We start from the raw sequence: 16,359 nt of genomic DNA, 5'->3' as shown, positions 1-16,359 counted from the left end.
TATGATGCTGAGAACCAAATCCAGGTCCTCTGCAAAAGCAGCTAGTGTACTTAACCGCTGAGCCATCTCTCTAGCCCCTAATTTTTGTATTCTTAAAATTGTCTTGAGGGGTTCCTTTTTCTGGGTTGCAGTTGAGTTATTTGGAAATGCTTTTGCTCATAATTTAGGCCTTGCTTTTGAGACTTGCTGAGCAGTACTGATTCATATTCTCTCTCTCTCTCTCTCTCTCTCTCTCTCTCTCTCTCTCTCTCTCTCTCTCTCTCTCTCCCCATTAGTAAAGTCTCCTCTCTGTACTTCCCATGTTCCATGAGTCTGTTCTGGCTGTTGGAACAGGTACTCATTTAGTGCTTTGTGATTGCTGGACACTGTCCCCTCTAACCCTTTTAGTGCTTCTTCTCTGGCCTCATGTAGTTCCTTCTCAGCATGTGCTGACCATTGCTTAGCTGAATGCTCAAGGGGGAAAACTTCAATTTTCATTGTGCCCTGCTTTCTCCTCCCTGGTGCTCCATCCTGCAAACTCTAGCTGCCTAATCTCACACTCTTAGCCCCATCTCTCAACTCCAGGAGATGACCACACCTGTCCTGTGTTTCCTTCTTTGAGGTTGAGCCTGTGGAGCCTTTCAAATCAGGAAACTGGGATGTTTACTGGGCTCATCTTTTTGTTTGTCACCTCTAGAATCTTTTATTGCTTGACATTTAGTGTCTGGAAAACTGTTGTTTCATACATTTTGTTCATTTTCTTTTACTGTGGGGAAACAAACATGGCCCTGTTACTGCATATTGGTTCTAATCCAGCTTTAAATATCTCCAAGGGGAATTCACTGTGGATTACAAACAGCTATGAGTTGTCTCAGGTACGTGTCTAAAGGAGACCTTGGTCATATCCTTTGGAGTGGTAACTAATAGCTCCAAACCCTTGTCCCAAAGGACTCACTTTCCCACATAAGGCATCTTTCCGCTGTGCGCATTCTGCCTGGATGACAATGATGCCCCAGATGAGCTGCTGCCTTATTTATAAGAAGCAAATTTATAGTGATGCTCCCTGCCACCCTCTCTGGGAATTAGTGGAAATGATAAGATCCAAAGACCATCAGCTGACTTCAATCAGCAAAGCTCTGGGGCATCTCTGATGTACTGAAATCCAAGGGTTGAAAATTCCATAGGCTTTGGATCCAAAATGAGATTCACATATGAAGTAAATAAGAATTAGTTTGTGATTCTGCAGTTTTGTTTACTGACCCAGCACCTATCACAAAAATAGAAATGTCAGCGCCTGGTGGTGCCAGAGCATGCCAACTGATATTGTAACCTGGAAGACCAAGAAGGCACTGGTTCCCCAGCCAGCTGGCAGGCTGCCACTGCCAATGGGAAATCATTCCAATGTGATAAGACAACAACAACTGCTTTCCCGGTGGCTGAGATTAATGCAGGCTCTGTATTATGACAACAGAGCTTCAGGCTTTGCATAGCAGTCATTTTTGCTAAATATTCATATGCTTATTTGTACTCTCTTCAGCCTTGTCTGAAATCAGAGGGCTTAGAATGTAAGGTACAAGTTATTTCCCTTTTGCAGAAGAAAAATTAGTCAGGCAGAGACTAGTTCAAGGGTGGAGGAAAGGATGGGAAAGGAAAGACAAGTATCAGTAATCAGTCTTTACAAGAACTGTGTATTCCTCTGCATGCGCTGTAGAAGGGATATGCTAAGTATGTGAAGCATGCCTTCGTTTAAGCTCAAGTCCCAAGGGTCTATATATTTCCTCTCCTAGCAGCTCATAAATGTGAGGTGAATGAATAAACAAATGAATGAAAATTGATAAAAATGATGCAAGTAGCTTGAGGATGAGGGGGCTCCTTATGCTCTGAGCTGGTTCTGATCTTTATTAGACCTAGTCTCCTGTTCCTTCCCTACCTAGGGATGATGCAAATACATATGTGAGAGCAGGAGGATGAAGGATAAGGGAGAGGGTGGGAGGACAGAGAAAAGCAGGAAGAGGGAAAGGAAGGAGAGAATGGCAGAGAGATAGTGGAACCAGCCTGGGGCTGAGCTCTCCTACCAATCCTCTAGAAGGCCACTTCAGACTCTCCTTGACTTCCACCTTCTTTTATACACTCACGTGGAGTCCTGCTTCTGCTTATGTCAACTGAAGAGCTTCTGAGATTAAAGCATCAAGGTGAAATGAACACTGACAATTCATGGCACTGTGGCAGGACCATGGAAAGGGAATGCAGACATTTTAATTGCCTTCTGTAGAATCAATGGACAAAATTCTCTCTAGGTTTTTTTTTTTTTTTCCTTTGTGGAACAATCTAGGGTGTGGTCTGAAAATCAGGATCATTGGTCTCTATCACATCTTTGCCTCCAACTAGCTGTAGATGTAAGCAAATCTATTCTTTCTAGGAGCAAGATAATGGGAAAACTGCGTTGTAAGGTCTTGAAAGTCCTTCCTAACTGTGGCTCTTTCTGTGATTCTAAGGAAGGTGTGGCCACTTTCAGCCCCTTGGTGAAGCAGACACCCTACATCTTGCTACCCTAAGAGGAACTTGAGATGGAGGATATGCTGAGTCCCCAAGCTGCCTCAATTTGATGGGACATTGGGTTGAAAGATAACCTGTTAAACACCAGAGACAGAAACAACTACGGAAACTTCTCAACACTAGAGACCTTATCTCTTAAAAGCACGAAACCCCCTTCCCTGCTTCTTCTTGTCTTCTTTACCACAGACACAAATACGTTCACCAAGGCAGGGGTTACCAAAGTTGTCAGAATGAGTGATTGGGCCCTGGTAATCCCAACAAGCTAGACTTGGCCACCTATCTTCAATAGACCAATTAAACAATAGTGAAAAGCAAAGAAAGATTTGTTCAATGTGGTCACATTGGGAAAAGGAACAAAGAGATTCAGTGACCCTTTGAAATCCATCTTCAGGATCCTTATATGAGGTTTAAGTTCAAATAGAAGGTAAGAGGTATGCATAGCTAAGCAGTCCCAGTCAAGGTGTGGCCTGGTCATGGTGTGGTCCTGGTCATGGTGTGGTCCTGGTCATGGTGTGGCCTGGTCATGGTGTGGTCCTGGTCATGGTGTGGTCCTGGTCATGGTGTGGCCTGGTCATGGCGTAGTCCTGGTCATGGTGTGGTCTGGTCATGGTATGGTCCTGGTCATGGTGTGGTCCTTATGGTATGGTCCTGGTGATGGTATGGCCTGGTCATAGTGTGACCTGGTCATGGTGTGGTCCTGGTCATGGTGTGATCCTGATTATGGTGTGGCCTGGTCATTGTGTGGTCCTGGTTATGGTGTAGCCTGCCCATCACCATTGTCTAGGCTTCTGTCTCTTCTGCAATGTAGTCTGATGAGTTATTTGAACTGTATGAAATCTCTCTCTGGAAGACAAATTCCTCCTTTGGCTAGAACCAGGCCTCAGCCTTTTCCTCCTTCCAGCATAAAATTCATGGGGAAATTCCAATTTCTTCATGCCCACTGTTTCAATAATCTGATAACCAAAGGGAAGAGTACAAGTATCTTTTGAGACCATCTTCACTCATGCCAGGATGGGAATATTACCCTGTTAGATATGAACCCTGGAGTTACTCAGAAAAACAAAGATGGTATATTCAATTGAATCTATACCCAACTTTGGGATGCCAGAGAGATCACATTTCTATAATTTTTAAATTAGTCATATTTATCTATCTCAGAGTCTACATCCTGCTAAACTGATGGGAAATCCATGTTAGTTATTACTGAGGCTCCACACTGATTACTATTGGGTAAAAGAGCAGATCATAAGCATGACCAATTTACTAATTAATTAGCTGATTACTGCTATTTTATGATAAGCCTTGGAGCCAGGCACCAGGATCCAGCTTCCCGGGGGTACCCAAAGATGTGCCACTTACAGGAAATCTGTCAGAAAGTGGGCTAAGGGTCCTGAAGAAAATTCTAGCATATAAAAAAGGACACTGTAGAGGCCAGGCATAGTGGCACATGCCTTTAATCCTAGTGCTTGGGAAGCAGAGGCAGGCAGATCTTTGTGAGTTCGAGGCCAGCCCGGTCTGCATAGTAAGTTCCAGGTCAGCTGGGGCTACAAGGAGACTCTGTCTCAGAAAGACAAAAAAGGGGGTGGGGGCTGTAAGCTGGGTGTGACGGTTAATCTTAATTGTCAACTTGAAGGGATCTTGAATCAACTAAGACACATACCTCTGAGTGACTCGGTGAGGGCATTTCCAGGAAGGATTAACTTAGGGGAGAAGATCTTTCCTTAGAGCAGGTGGCACCTTCCAGTAGGTGGCCCAGATATTAAAACGTCCCAAGAAAAACAGCGCCGTGTGCCTGCGTTTGCTTCTTGCTGGTGTCTACCCCTGCTTCCATCGTCAGTCTTCCTGTGTTCGATTTCAGTGTCTTCAACTTTCCTCGGCAGACTGAAGACCAGCAACTCTCCAGGAATTTTCCAGGTTTCACCACCAAATTAGGACTAGGTATTGGATTTGGGAACTGAGCTGTTTCTAAGTTCTCAGCTCTCCAGCATACACATGGTCATTGTTGAACTACTTAGTCCCCTTTATGGAAGTTAATCTACTGAATCTCATATATGTCCATACATTCTAACAACTCTGTTCCTCTAGAGAACCTCGGCTAATACACTGAATGTAGTGTTATATGCTTATAATCAACAGGGAGGCTGAAACAGGAGGATCAAGAGTTCCAGGCTAACCTGGAGCTGTATAGCTAGATCCTATCTCAAAGAAAAGGGGGTAGTTTAAAACACAATGGAAGAAATGTAAGGATAAGCAATCGTAGATAGATACTTTAACAAATTATCCTTTTCATTCACAGCACTGTTTTCTCTTTGAGGACCAGCTATGTGTTCTTCTCGGTCAGGCATGGAAGCACTGTCTTTATCCCTTTACGATAATTCTGCAAGGAAATTACAGGCCTGTATTATTTGGGGCTCTCAGAAATACAAAAAAGGGGGATGCTGTAAGCTGGGTGACATTTAACTGTGTGCACTTAGAGGAGCCAAATGACTTCTCTGTGTGATTAGAGATTAAGGTTGACTATAAGAGAAATGTGGATGAGATTCAGAAGACAGAATTACAATAGCTGCCGTTTCTATGCCAGATGCCATGGCAGCTTGCATACATGTGGCTGACCTGTTGCCTCCCCTTGCAGCCTGGGTAGCATAAAGGCTCCTAGCTTTTCCCTCTCCCATTGGATTTTTCCTGAAGGCTTGATAAAGCCTTGGCCAGATGTTTATGCAGATTCATGGTTGAAGGCACTGGCTTCTTCCAGAGGTCACTCAAGCCATCAAAGCTGGAAGTAGTTTGTCCTGTGCTCCAGTTTGTCCTCACCTGTTCCACTCATCCTCGTGGGTCCTACTCAGTCTTTATGCGTGCAACAGATTTCCTTCCTGCCTGCCTGCCACGCTGGCAAATCTAGATAGTGGATCGAGTCCAAAATCAGACCCAGAAGTAGCAGCCTTTCTTCAGGTCCTTTAAGACAACACTCGGGGTAGCTCTGCTTCTTGGGTCAAATCCTGACTGACACTCTCTGGTTGGAAGTAGTAAATCACCCTCACATTGTCTAGGCATAGAAAGAGCAATTTGTTTTAAGGATATGGGAGTGTCGAATTGAATTCAAGAATTGGAACACAGTTGGAAGACAAGGAGGGAGAACTTCTCTATTAAAACCAGCAACTTCAATTCAGTCCTTGAATCCTCTTTCTCATGTTTCATTTTTCTTAGCCTTCAGCCTGTTTTTGAGCTTCCTGTCAAATGCAAGTGTTATCAGCAAACCTTCCTGCATTTTCTTCCTGAAAGCTGGATTCTAATATCATAGCATTATCTTTTCAATTGCAATGCATGTTTTCATACCTTCTACTTACCGGCATATTCCTCCTTGCAGGTAATTTGCTCTCTAGGTGGGTCTGTGACACCTTCCAAACCCAGTCTACTGAAGGGCTGGCTGTCCTAGCTACTGACAGTGAAGAGGGCAGAGCCTTCAGCTGTAAGCCTGTTAAGGTATGAGCTCAATTGTCTCCAAACTCCACTAAGTATTGTGCTTTTTTCTTGGTGTTGGATGGGCTAGATGACATACTTCACACTACTGGACTCATAGAAATTTTGTTGAAGGCCCTTGTAGAAGGCCCTTGGATGTCAGTTAGATTTATTTCTCATCCTCTGATGTGCAAATGCTTTACCAACAAATTCAGACTGATTTATTCCATGAGATTTTGAGCAGTACCATGGCTTTCCGGTCGATGTAGGGGCGTATGGAGATCAGGTGATCAATGGAGTTTAAGCCACTCCCACTCACAGTGGGTCCAGTGGATTTCTGTACTCATTCTGTGGCATTTTGTCCAGTACTAGAATGTGTTCTCTGACCTGTGGCGTGAGGGCTATTATGGATGGAAAGGCCAGATGGAAGCTCTAATGAGCTGCCTCTACTAGGAAACTAGTGAACCAAAACTAGTATTATATCCTGGAGGGGCTGTGGATTTGGAAGATACAGGAGTAGTGGTTCTCAACACACATCCATCTAATTCTCCTATTTGGCATGTGCACAAGATGGAAGATCTTGGAGAATAACCATGAACTATTGTAAGCTCACTCAAGTAGTAACTCCAATTGCAACTGCTGTACCAGATGTGGTTTTCTTATTGAGCAGAGGAACACATTTTGTACCTGTTATATAATGACTGGGCTCACAGATGCCTTTTTTCTTCATACCTGTCCATAAGGTCCATCAAAGCAATTTGCTTTTGGCTGACAAGGTCAGCAGTATACCTCCACTTTCCTTTCTCCAGAGTATATTAATTCTCCAGCCCTGTGACATAATTTAGTTGACAGGAATCTTGATCATCTGTCTTTTCCATAAAGTATCACATTGGTCTGTTATTAATGACATGATGATAATTGGACTGAGTGAGAGGTAATGTGGCACAAGGAGATATATGACCATGTGTCAAGTTGACAAGGACTTGATTTGAGATGGTTGGTCTGAAATGATGGGATTTAGAAACACCTCGGAGATGCACCTCAGGGTTTGTCTGTGAGGGTAGTCCCTGATACTGTTAACTGAGAGATAAGGACTCACTGTCAAAGCAGGTACCTTTCAACAGGTGGCAAGATATAAAGCCATTTGAGGAAAAAACAGCATACACTTGCCTGCCTTTGCTTCTTTTTCTGTTGCTGCTGCTCCTATCTACTGACCTCAGGTTCTGGTTCCTTCAGCCTTTCAACATGGGCTCAATACCATACCAATGGTTCTTGAGAGAGTTTCCAGGATTTCAGTAATGGATTTGAACTGCTGAGGTGTCCATCTTTGTGGAATGAGTACTACTGTCTGCCTCTCCAGGAGGCAGATGACTAGTGTTGAACTACCTAGCCTCTACAATGTAAACTAATAAACACCCCTTTCTAGTATGCATACAATTCATATGGATAATGTATATATAGAGGTTCTTTTTCTCTAGAGAACCATGCCTAATACAACTGTTTTCTTTTGTCTGAAGCTGGTTTCTGTACCAGAATTTTCCCACTCAGTAGACTGCATCCACCCTATAGTTCAAGGGAGATACCGCACTCCATCTCATTATGCCTGTCTTTTGCCCTCTACAGTCTTTTGACAAACACTGTCTCTCCTGTTTAGTTGGAGCCACACAGGTGTTGCAAAGACTCGAGGATTGCTTAGACTTTTTGCTTCCTGGTTCTACTCTAAGAATAGTAGGAGAAGATGGATCTGGAGGCAGGAAAGTGTTGAAAGTGCTGAATCAGGCACACAGCTTGGATCAACCCCCTAAGAGCTCTTTGAAGGTTGTTGAATCTCTAACAAAGGCTCAGAGATATAAAACAGGTCTGAGAATCTTGAACGCCATTGTTATTTTGACAGCAAGACTATGTTCTTTATTCCAAAGTGTTGTCTAGGAATCATCATTGTGATCAGTCCTATTACTCATGTCTATCCATCTATACTTTATACTGATGTGAACAATGCCTATTTCTGTTGGTGGGGCAGGAGGTGCTACTTTGTTTTATCCACAGCTCTTAGTTTCTAGGAATCCTGAGGATGAAAATATCACAGATTTACAGCATCATAGCAAGTAAACAAAAGTACCACACAAATCTCCATGAACAATGCAGTCAACTAAATAGTTACTGAACACCTGCTTCATACCAGGCACTGCTAAGTGCTGTGAAGAGATCACTGATGAATAAAATGTGGTTCCTGTTATTTCACAGAATTGTTAAGAAAACAAAACACAACAAGTGAACATTTAAGTAGTAAGAGGGAATTAAGTATTGAGACTGTTTATACAATGTAACACAGAGAAATTGTATATTACTTCTAAACAATGCTTTGCAAGGAACTATAAGCACACCAAGGGCTGAGCAATACGAAAAGATCCTTCAATTGTTTTCAGCCCAGTGGAGTATGTATTTCAGTAAACATCAGCATCTCCGCTGTTCATTTCCATTGTAACCAAAAAGTCTATGGGAATGATAACATTAGTACTTATCAGGGCAATTAAAATACTAATAGCATATGTTGAGACTATGATTTAGGCAAAGGTAATACAACTTTGCTGGTATTATCTCATTTAAGCCTTAAAGTAACATGCTGAGATAACAAGAATTACTAAGGTTCAGAGAGAGAGAGAGAGAGAGAGAGAGAGAGAGAGAGAGAGAGAGAGAGAGAAGCCACTGTTGGGAGCATGCTTTATTTTTGTACTTCTTTCTGAGAGGCAAGAGTGAAGAAAGTCTAAGTTGACTTTGTGGGGGAGCAGGTTGGCTGAGAACAGCACAGTGTGGAAGAATTAAAACAGCTCTAGTTCTCCTTCTTGTTACCAAGTTTACTAGTTTATTAAGTAACTAAGTCTAGTTTACTAAGACTATCACCTTGTGTTATTCGTGTTTATTTAAAATCTAGTGTTTAGACATGGAGAAATCTAGTACTGTGGGTGTTGAGGACACAAATTAAATCCAAAGCAAACTTAACCATTCAACTAATATTAAAAACTTTTGTCTTCCAATGGTGAAATTGAATGTCAGATGTCGGGGGCTAACTACAACACAGTATTCTACATTAGATTCCATATAGACCAGGATGCTACTAAAAGATAAATGACTGCAAAGTGTGTGTGTTGAAGCTGGCATTTGTCATTTAAATATGCAGTGATGACTTAGAACTTAGACCAAGACAGGACTTTGAGGGAACAAGTAATCTACCATAGACATTGTTTATAACTGTCATCACATGCTGATAAGAAAATGGAGACGCTTTTGCTAGTTCTAGTAATGATTCTCAAACTCTCAAAACAGTGCACCCATTTGCCTGCACTTGGCATCCTACCCCTACTCCCCTGTCCCTGGCATATCACTGCAAGGCCCCATCCCAAAGAAGACATTTAGAATTTCTGAATTCTAAAGGGGATGCAAATTGATGTCTACTTTTGTGAAAACCTTTTCCATGGAATTCTAATGATCAGACATGTTTGAGAGCGACTAATATGGGAACAATGGGGACAGAATATTTATGACTGAAAGTCAAGGGAGGAGTTTGAAATACTACAGAAGGAGTTGCTCAAGTCTCCAAATTGTCAGTTTCTCCCTTTACTCCCCTGAGTGACAGAACGCTTATGGAGAGCAAATCACAGATAAAGGTCCTCCAAGGGCCTTTAACACAGGGATACAAGTTAAAACAAGAAAACATGTTGTGGTAGTTGGTTTTAACTGTCAACTTAACACAAGGCAGAATCACTTGGAGAGTCTCAGGGGGATTGCCTAGCTCAGGTTGGACTGCAGGCATATCTGCAGCGTGTTATCTTGATCATGTTCCTTGAAGGAGGAAGACCTGCCCACTGTGGGTAGAAGCATCCTTTATGGAGCAGATCCTGAACTAAGAGTGGAGAAAGTGAGCTGAGCACCGGTAAGCAGGCCTGCATGCGTCCATCTCATTCCTGACTTTGGATGTGATGTGACCAATGCCCTCAAGCTCCTGCCATTGTGACTGCTGCTGTGATAGACTGGAAGTTGGAACTGTGGGCTAACTATAAAACTATGCTCTTTCCTCTAAGCTGCTTTTAGATATTTCATCACACAACAGGAAACAAGACTATGACACATACCCTTTTATTTAATGACAGATTCTTTTTAATTGCTTCATTTCTCATTTAAAAATTCTTATGAACTAGACTCTACCCTCACTGTTCTCTTTGCTCCCTCCCTCTAGCCACCTCAGAAAAGCCTGTTCTCAAAAAAATGCAGAATATCTTCTAAATATTAGATGTGTATAACTAAGCCCCTTTAGTAGGCTTCCCACGTTATTTGGACTACAGACTCTAATCTGTCAGCAGCTACAAAGTCTATATCTTATGTCCTTCCCTTGATCCCACAGCCACTACTGTGAATGTACCTCTTTACTTATTCCATTTTAGCCACTGGCTTCTTACTGTTCCCACTGTTTCTACCTCAGGGCCTTTGCACTGGCTGTTCCCTCTGCCCATGTGGCTCTCTTACCTCCTTCACAGTGTTTGTTAACAAAAAAGATCTTCAGTTTCATGATTTCACCTAACACCAACAGGCATCCCTATGTTTTATTTATTTTCTGTTCCTTCTACTAGATTTTTGAGTGCAGGACTTTAGAGCAATAGTTAGTGCCATATTTATTTCCAATTCTTTGAGACACTGTCCACTGTCTCCTTAGCTACTGAAGTGATATTTACCCCTAGCTCTTTCCCTCAGTCTCTTCTTTCTTATCCACTTTGCAGTTTTTATGTCTTTTTTGATCTATTAGAGTTTTTTTGAATATTTTTAATTTATCCTTTGACAATTTCATGCTTGCACACAATGTATCTTGAGTATATTTGTCACAAATCTGTTCCCTTACTTCCCCAGATTTCTCCAACCCTCCCCACTTCCACCTTCATATCCTCCCCCTTTTTAAAATAACCCACTGAGACCAGTTAGTGTTGCCTACATGGGTGTGGGTCTGGGGCCATTCACCAGAATACAGACAGCCACTCCCCTGAGGAAAACGGCTCTCAGCTGCCATCGGTTGTCAATAGTTCCTCAGTTAGCCATGGAGCCTCTGATCTATTAGGGCTTTGGGGGGTGGGGGGGTATTTTTGAGACAGAGGCTCCCTGTAGCACCAGCTGGCCTGGAATTCAGTGTGTAGACTGCCTGCTTCTGCCTCCCAAGTGCCAGGATTAAAGGTATGCAGCACCATACTCAGCATAATCTACTAGTTTTTGTCATACTCAGATTTCAAGTATCCTCACTGCCCTCTTCAAAGGGGTCTTTTGGAGAGTGATTGGTACTAACCAACACTTCCCTATCCCTAATATCCACTTTAAATTTGGAAAGAAATAAGTGGTGATGCATACTTGTAATCCTAGAACTCCAGAGGTTGAAACAGGAGGATTTCAAGGTCAAGTCCAATCTGGGCTACATAAGTTTGGGCAGAAACAGCATAGAGCAAGGTTGGGATTTGCCAGGAGATATTGGGGGGCAGGCAGTATCCCTGAAGGGCTTGCTGCTTGGTGAGTTCAATGGTGGGTACTGCTTCCTGGGGGCTTCAACTATACATTCCAACATCTGACTTTTTCTACCCGTTTAAGGGGCATGGCTTTTGTGGGGAGGATTAAGGTTAACCTTGTTTCCAAGACTGATATGCTAATGCATATCTTTCCAATGAGGAACAGAACTGGTTTGCCAAAAGAGACATGAATATTGACAAAACTAACATACCTTCTACCATGGTGAGAAATCAAATTATAATCAAAGGCAGTCAGCGAGCACAGAGTCAAAATAAGAAGTTAGATTGCTTGAGGGTTAAATCTCAAATAGACACTGGTAACATGACCAACCCTCTCACCAGGGAGCAAAGGTTTTACTAATGTGACCATAGTTCCTCAAGTGCTATATCATCTGTGGTTTCTGCAGAGGCGTGTTTCTTCCTGGTTATACACCGATTGCTCATTCATCTCCCTTGACTAACGTATATTTAAAAATCTTCCACAGTTGTCTTTATAATCAAGTCTAATTGTTCAGTCAGCCATTCTCTTTAAAGTGAATCAGCACATCTGTGTTCAAATAATACCCATCATTTTTTCCATGTTCTAGCTTCACAGTTGTACTGCTGTCCCCTTCAGGTAAGACGGTAACGTCTACTTCCTACGAATTGAAAGCATCCTGAAAATTTGGTGTCTCATAAATGCAGACAGCTGAGCATCATATTTCTGTAGCAAGCACATTTCTGAAATGGATAGAGGTATTTCTGTGACAACTAGAAGACTGGCTGGATGTCAGACCAGGTTCATGCTGGGCCTTAACATATTTATAGTTGCTATGACTTAGTGATTCAGTACTAGATGGTCTATCATCAGCTCTTAAGGGCAAGTGAACACGGAATATTGGAATTAATCAATAATGCATGAGGTTTAAGTTTCCTTTTGTATCGTTTACCATTGTATATAGAACCAATGCATGGTGTAGCTTGAAGGGTTACATAAGTAAAGCCAAAGTAAAAATATTTCTAATGCAGTCATTCGTTTATTGAATGTTTAATTAATATTTATTGACTATCATTATTCTGGAGGTTCTGCACTAAATCCTAGGGATAAACACAGTAGAAGTCAAGGAAGATTAATTACTATATGTGGCCTCATGAAGCAAACTATTTTAAAAATATTTTATTTATTATTTTTATTTTATGCATATGCGTGTATTGCCTGCATGTAGATAAGTGTACCCGTGTCGTGTAATGCCCATGGAGATCAGAAGAGGCTGTTGGGTCCCCTGGAACTGGAGTTACGGACAGTTGTTAGCTGCCATGTGGGTGCTGGAATTTGAACCTGAGTCTTCTGCAAGATCAGTCAGTGTTCTTAACCGATGAGCCATCTCTCCAGACCCAAGAAGCAAACTATTTATAAGATATATTTAAATGGCAGAGCATGGTAGCACACGCCTTTAATCCCAGCACTTGGGAGGCAGAGGCAGGCAGAAGCAGGCAGATCTCTGTGAGTTCGGGGCCAATCTGCTCTATATAGTGAGTTCCAGGCCAGCTGGGACTACAGGGAGACCCTGTCTCAAAAAGAAAAAAAAAAAAAAAAAAAAAAAGAGAGAGAGAGAGAGAGATAATTAAATGATGTCTAGACAAGTAGTTTAGAAATTATGAGTGTGAAGAGGGCTAAGAAGAATGGGATGCTGTGAAAAACATGAGATAGGAAAGCCTGACCTCATCTGGAATAGATACACTGGATTGGACACAGCATCCCTAAGACTTGGAAATTGCGAGACCTGAAAGATGTGCATGATTAACTTGGCAAGAGTTTATGAAAAATGTCATGTAGCCACGACAGCATGTTGTGGTTTGAATGTGATATGTTCCTATAGGCTCATGTGTTTGAACACCTGCTCCCTACTTGGTGGTACTGTTTAGGAACATTGTGGAGTCTTTAGGAGGTAGGGCCTGGCTGGAGTAAGACGGTCACTGTGGACAGGACTTGAACACTCTGTTTCCTGATCCATCCAGATATGAACCAGCAGCCTCCTGTTCCTTCGGCCACAGCCAACGGCAACTCTTGTCATCATGCCCTCCTCCTCCATGGTAGACTGGACCCTCAGACCATGACCTCCAATAAACCTTTTCTCCCTTAAGGTGCTGGTAGAAATTATGTACCATAATGGCATGTTTCTTAACAACTGACCGCATGTGTGATTGGGTCTCGGGATTGGAGCTGTGATACCCTCATAACGTCCAGTGCTGGTGTGCAAAAATCTGTGCTGCCAGTCCTGTAAAAGTCTAACACATACAGCTGAGTACAATGCATACTGCTTAATAATAAAGTGACTGTATTACTGGTTTATGTATTTATTACACACATTTATCATTATTATAAAATATACTCTTATTCAAAAAATGTTTATGAGCCAGTAGGATGGCTCAGTGAGTAAAGACACTTGCCACCAAGCCCAGTGACTTGAATCCCTTAGATCCACACGGTGGAAGGAGAAAACTGACTCCCAACATGCATGCGATGGCACACACCCCTGATAAATGAATAAATAATTTAAAAAATTTTAAAGACAATACAGTATACAGTTTATATCAGAAGAATATACATTTCATGTTTACCAACTCTATTAATTGAATCATTTTATGTTGTGTTTGATTTAATCTCATTTAAAAAAATCCAGAGTATGTGTGCCATATAATCTGTGTGTATAATAGCTACATCAATCAGATTTGTGTAAGTACACTTTATAATGTTCATACAATGACAAAAGTCAGCCAATGATGTGTTTCTCAGAACACATGACAACATAACTTTCTGGGTGGGGGTCTTGTTGTTAGTTTGTATGCAGAGAATTTAGTCACCAGTTCCAGGAACAAAATACTAATATTCTAGTTTATGGAATAGTAAGTCTTTTTGGGAAAGTACTATCTTTGGAAGCTGTGCCTTTATCTATTACATCTCATGCAATGTTAATAACTTTGAAGTAGATACTCCTGTAAACCAGAGCACCTAAAATGTTATGGGTGAATGAGTATCAGAGAATTTGGACATGCTTATTGAGAAATATTTCTACCTGTACCATTTAGGATTCCCAGTTTTCAGGACCATTCTTAATGATCTGAGCCTGCCTTAGGACAATCTGTGTCAGTTATAAGATCTTTTGCTTATTTATTGTTTTTTATTACTTGTATTTTATGTGTATTGACTGCATGTGTGTAAGTGCACCTATGTCATGCAATGCTCACAGAGGTCAGAAGAAGCCATCAGATCCACATAGAATGGAGTTACAGACAGTTGTCAACTGCCATGTGGTTGCTGGGAATCAAACCCAGGTCCTCTGCAAGAGCAATCAGTGCTCTCAACTGCTGAGCCATCTCTCCAGCCCCAAGATCTTTTGCTTAAAGATCAAAATATCAAGGGAAATGAAGTTTGTAATTCCAAACTGCTGGTAATGTTAGCATGTTTCCTTGACTTGTTCTGGCTTCAGTTCTAAAGTTGTATAATTCTCTAGCTTCAATCCTCAACATCACGAAAAAGTTGTGCCCTGAATTTACTTTGCTACCCTACACACCCATATCCTTTTTGTTTTATTTCTATGTCAAACCTTCCTACACTGACCAATGCACTATTTCCAGTTTCAGTTTTTATTGTAATTATTTTTCCAGAGGAACAGGTGTCTATGTTATATAATTGTGTCTAGTTGTATCTATGTGTGTGTGTTTGACGTATGAGAGTACCTCCTTAGGTGCAAATATAAACTCCTTTATGTAGAAGGTGTTTCTTCTCTGCATCATGTGGAAGTTCACAGCTTAGATGAATGTCATCCCCAAACCACACACTTCCCCCCAAAATAAGAGTTGTATTTTATAATTATTGCTTTTCTCATAGAGTAAGATCTCCATGGCTCCCACCCCTGCTTTTCTTTTTCACACAGAAAGTGAAAGAAGTAGCTTGACGGGCAAAGGGTGAGGGAGAATGCTGAGAAGCCCCACTAATCGTTTTCACCCATCACATATAAATTGTGGCATACAAATCAAATTCTATAGAGTTCACCTATGGCTTCAGTCCTCAGTCTTATTGCCAATATTTTACAAAGAATTGAGCTCATTAGGTAATAAGAGGGCAGCTTAAGCAAGTGAGTATAAAAATCATTTTTCTTGTTCTCTTAGTAACCTAGTTATAGGAAGTAAATAATGAAGGCTTACAAAATTGGTTTCCTACCAGAGTTCAGGCCAATCCACGTAAAGGGGATGAGACACCATGTTTCATCAGTGAATTAAAGAGTAATAGCCTCATGCAGTTCCTGGTGCACAGCAGGCTTCCATGAGAGGGTTTGTGGAATGGAGAATCCAAAGCACCCCTGGCTCACACGAGAGGTACTTGGAATAATTGAGGAAAACTGTTGCTCCCTGACTCCTTTCTCCAGGATTTCTGGGGTCATTGATCTTGGGTATAGGCTCAGCACTGGCAATTTAAAAAACCACCAGGTGATCTAGAAACACACCCTGGTTTAGAAGAAAACAGTTCATCCTTCTCTGATAGTTTGTTTCAGATCTTCACAGGTGCAGCACACTGTCTTCACTTGGCTGTGAGGTTGGAATGTCTGGGGATGTGTGTATACACACACACACACACACACACACACACACACTCCTTGACGTTTGTGTTTTCTGCCTTCAGTTCTAAACATACACACACACACACACACACACACACACACAATTTTGCAAGCCTTTATTATTTACTTTCTATAACTAGGTTACTAAGAGAACAAGAAAAATGATTTTTATATTTACTTGCTTAAGCTGCCCTCTTATTACCTCTCTCTCTCATATATATATATAT

The sequence above is a fragment of the Nannospalax galili genome, unplaced genomic scaffold (assembly GCF_000622305.1).
Source record: "Nannospalax galili isolate Female #2095 unplaced genomic scaffold, S.galili_v1.0 scaffold384, whole genome shotgun sequence".
Taxonomy (NCBI): domain Eukaryota; kingdom Metazoa; phylum Chordata; class Mammalia; order Rodentia; family Spalacidae; genus Nannospalax; species Nannospalax galili.
Note: the sequence above shows the minus strand (reverse complement) of the source record.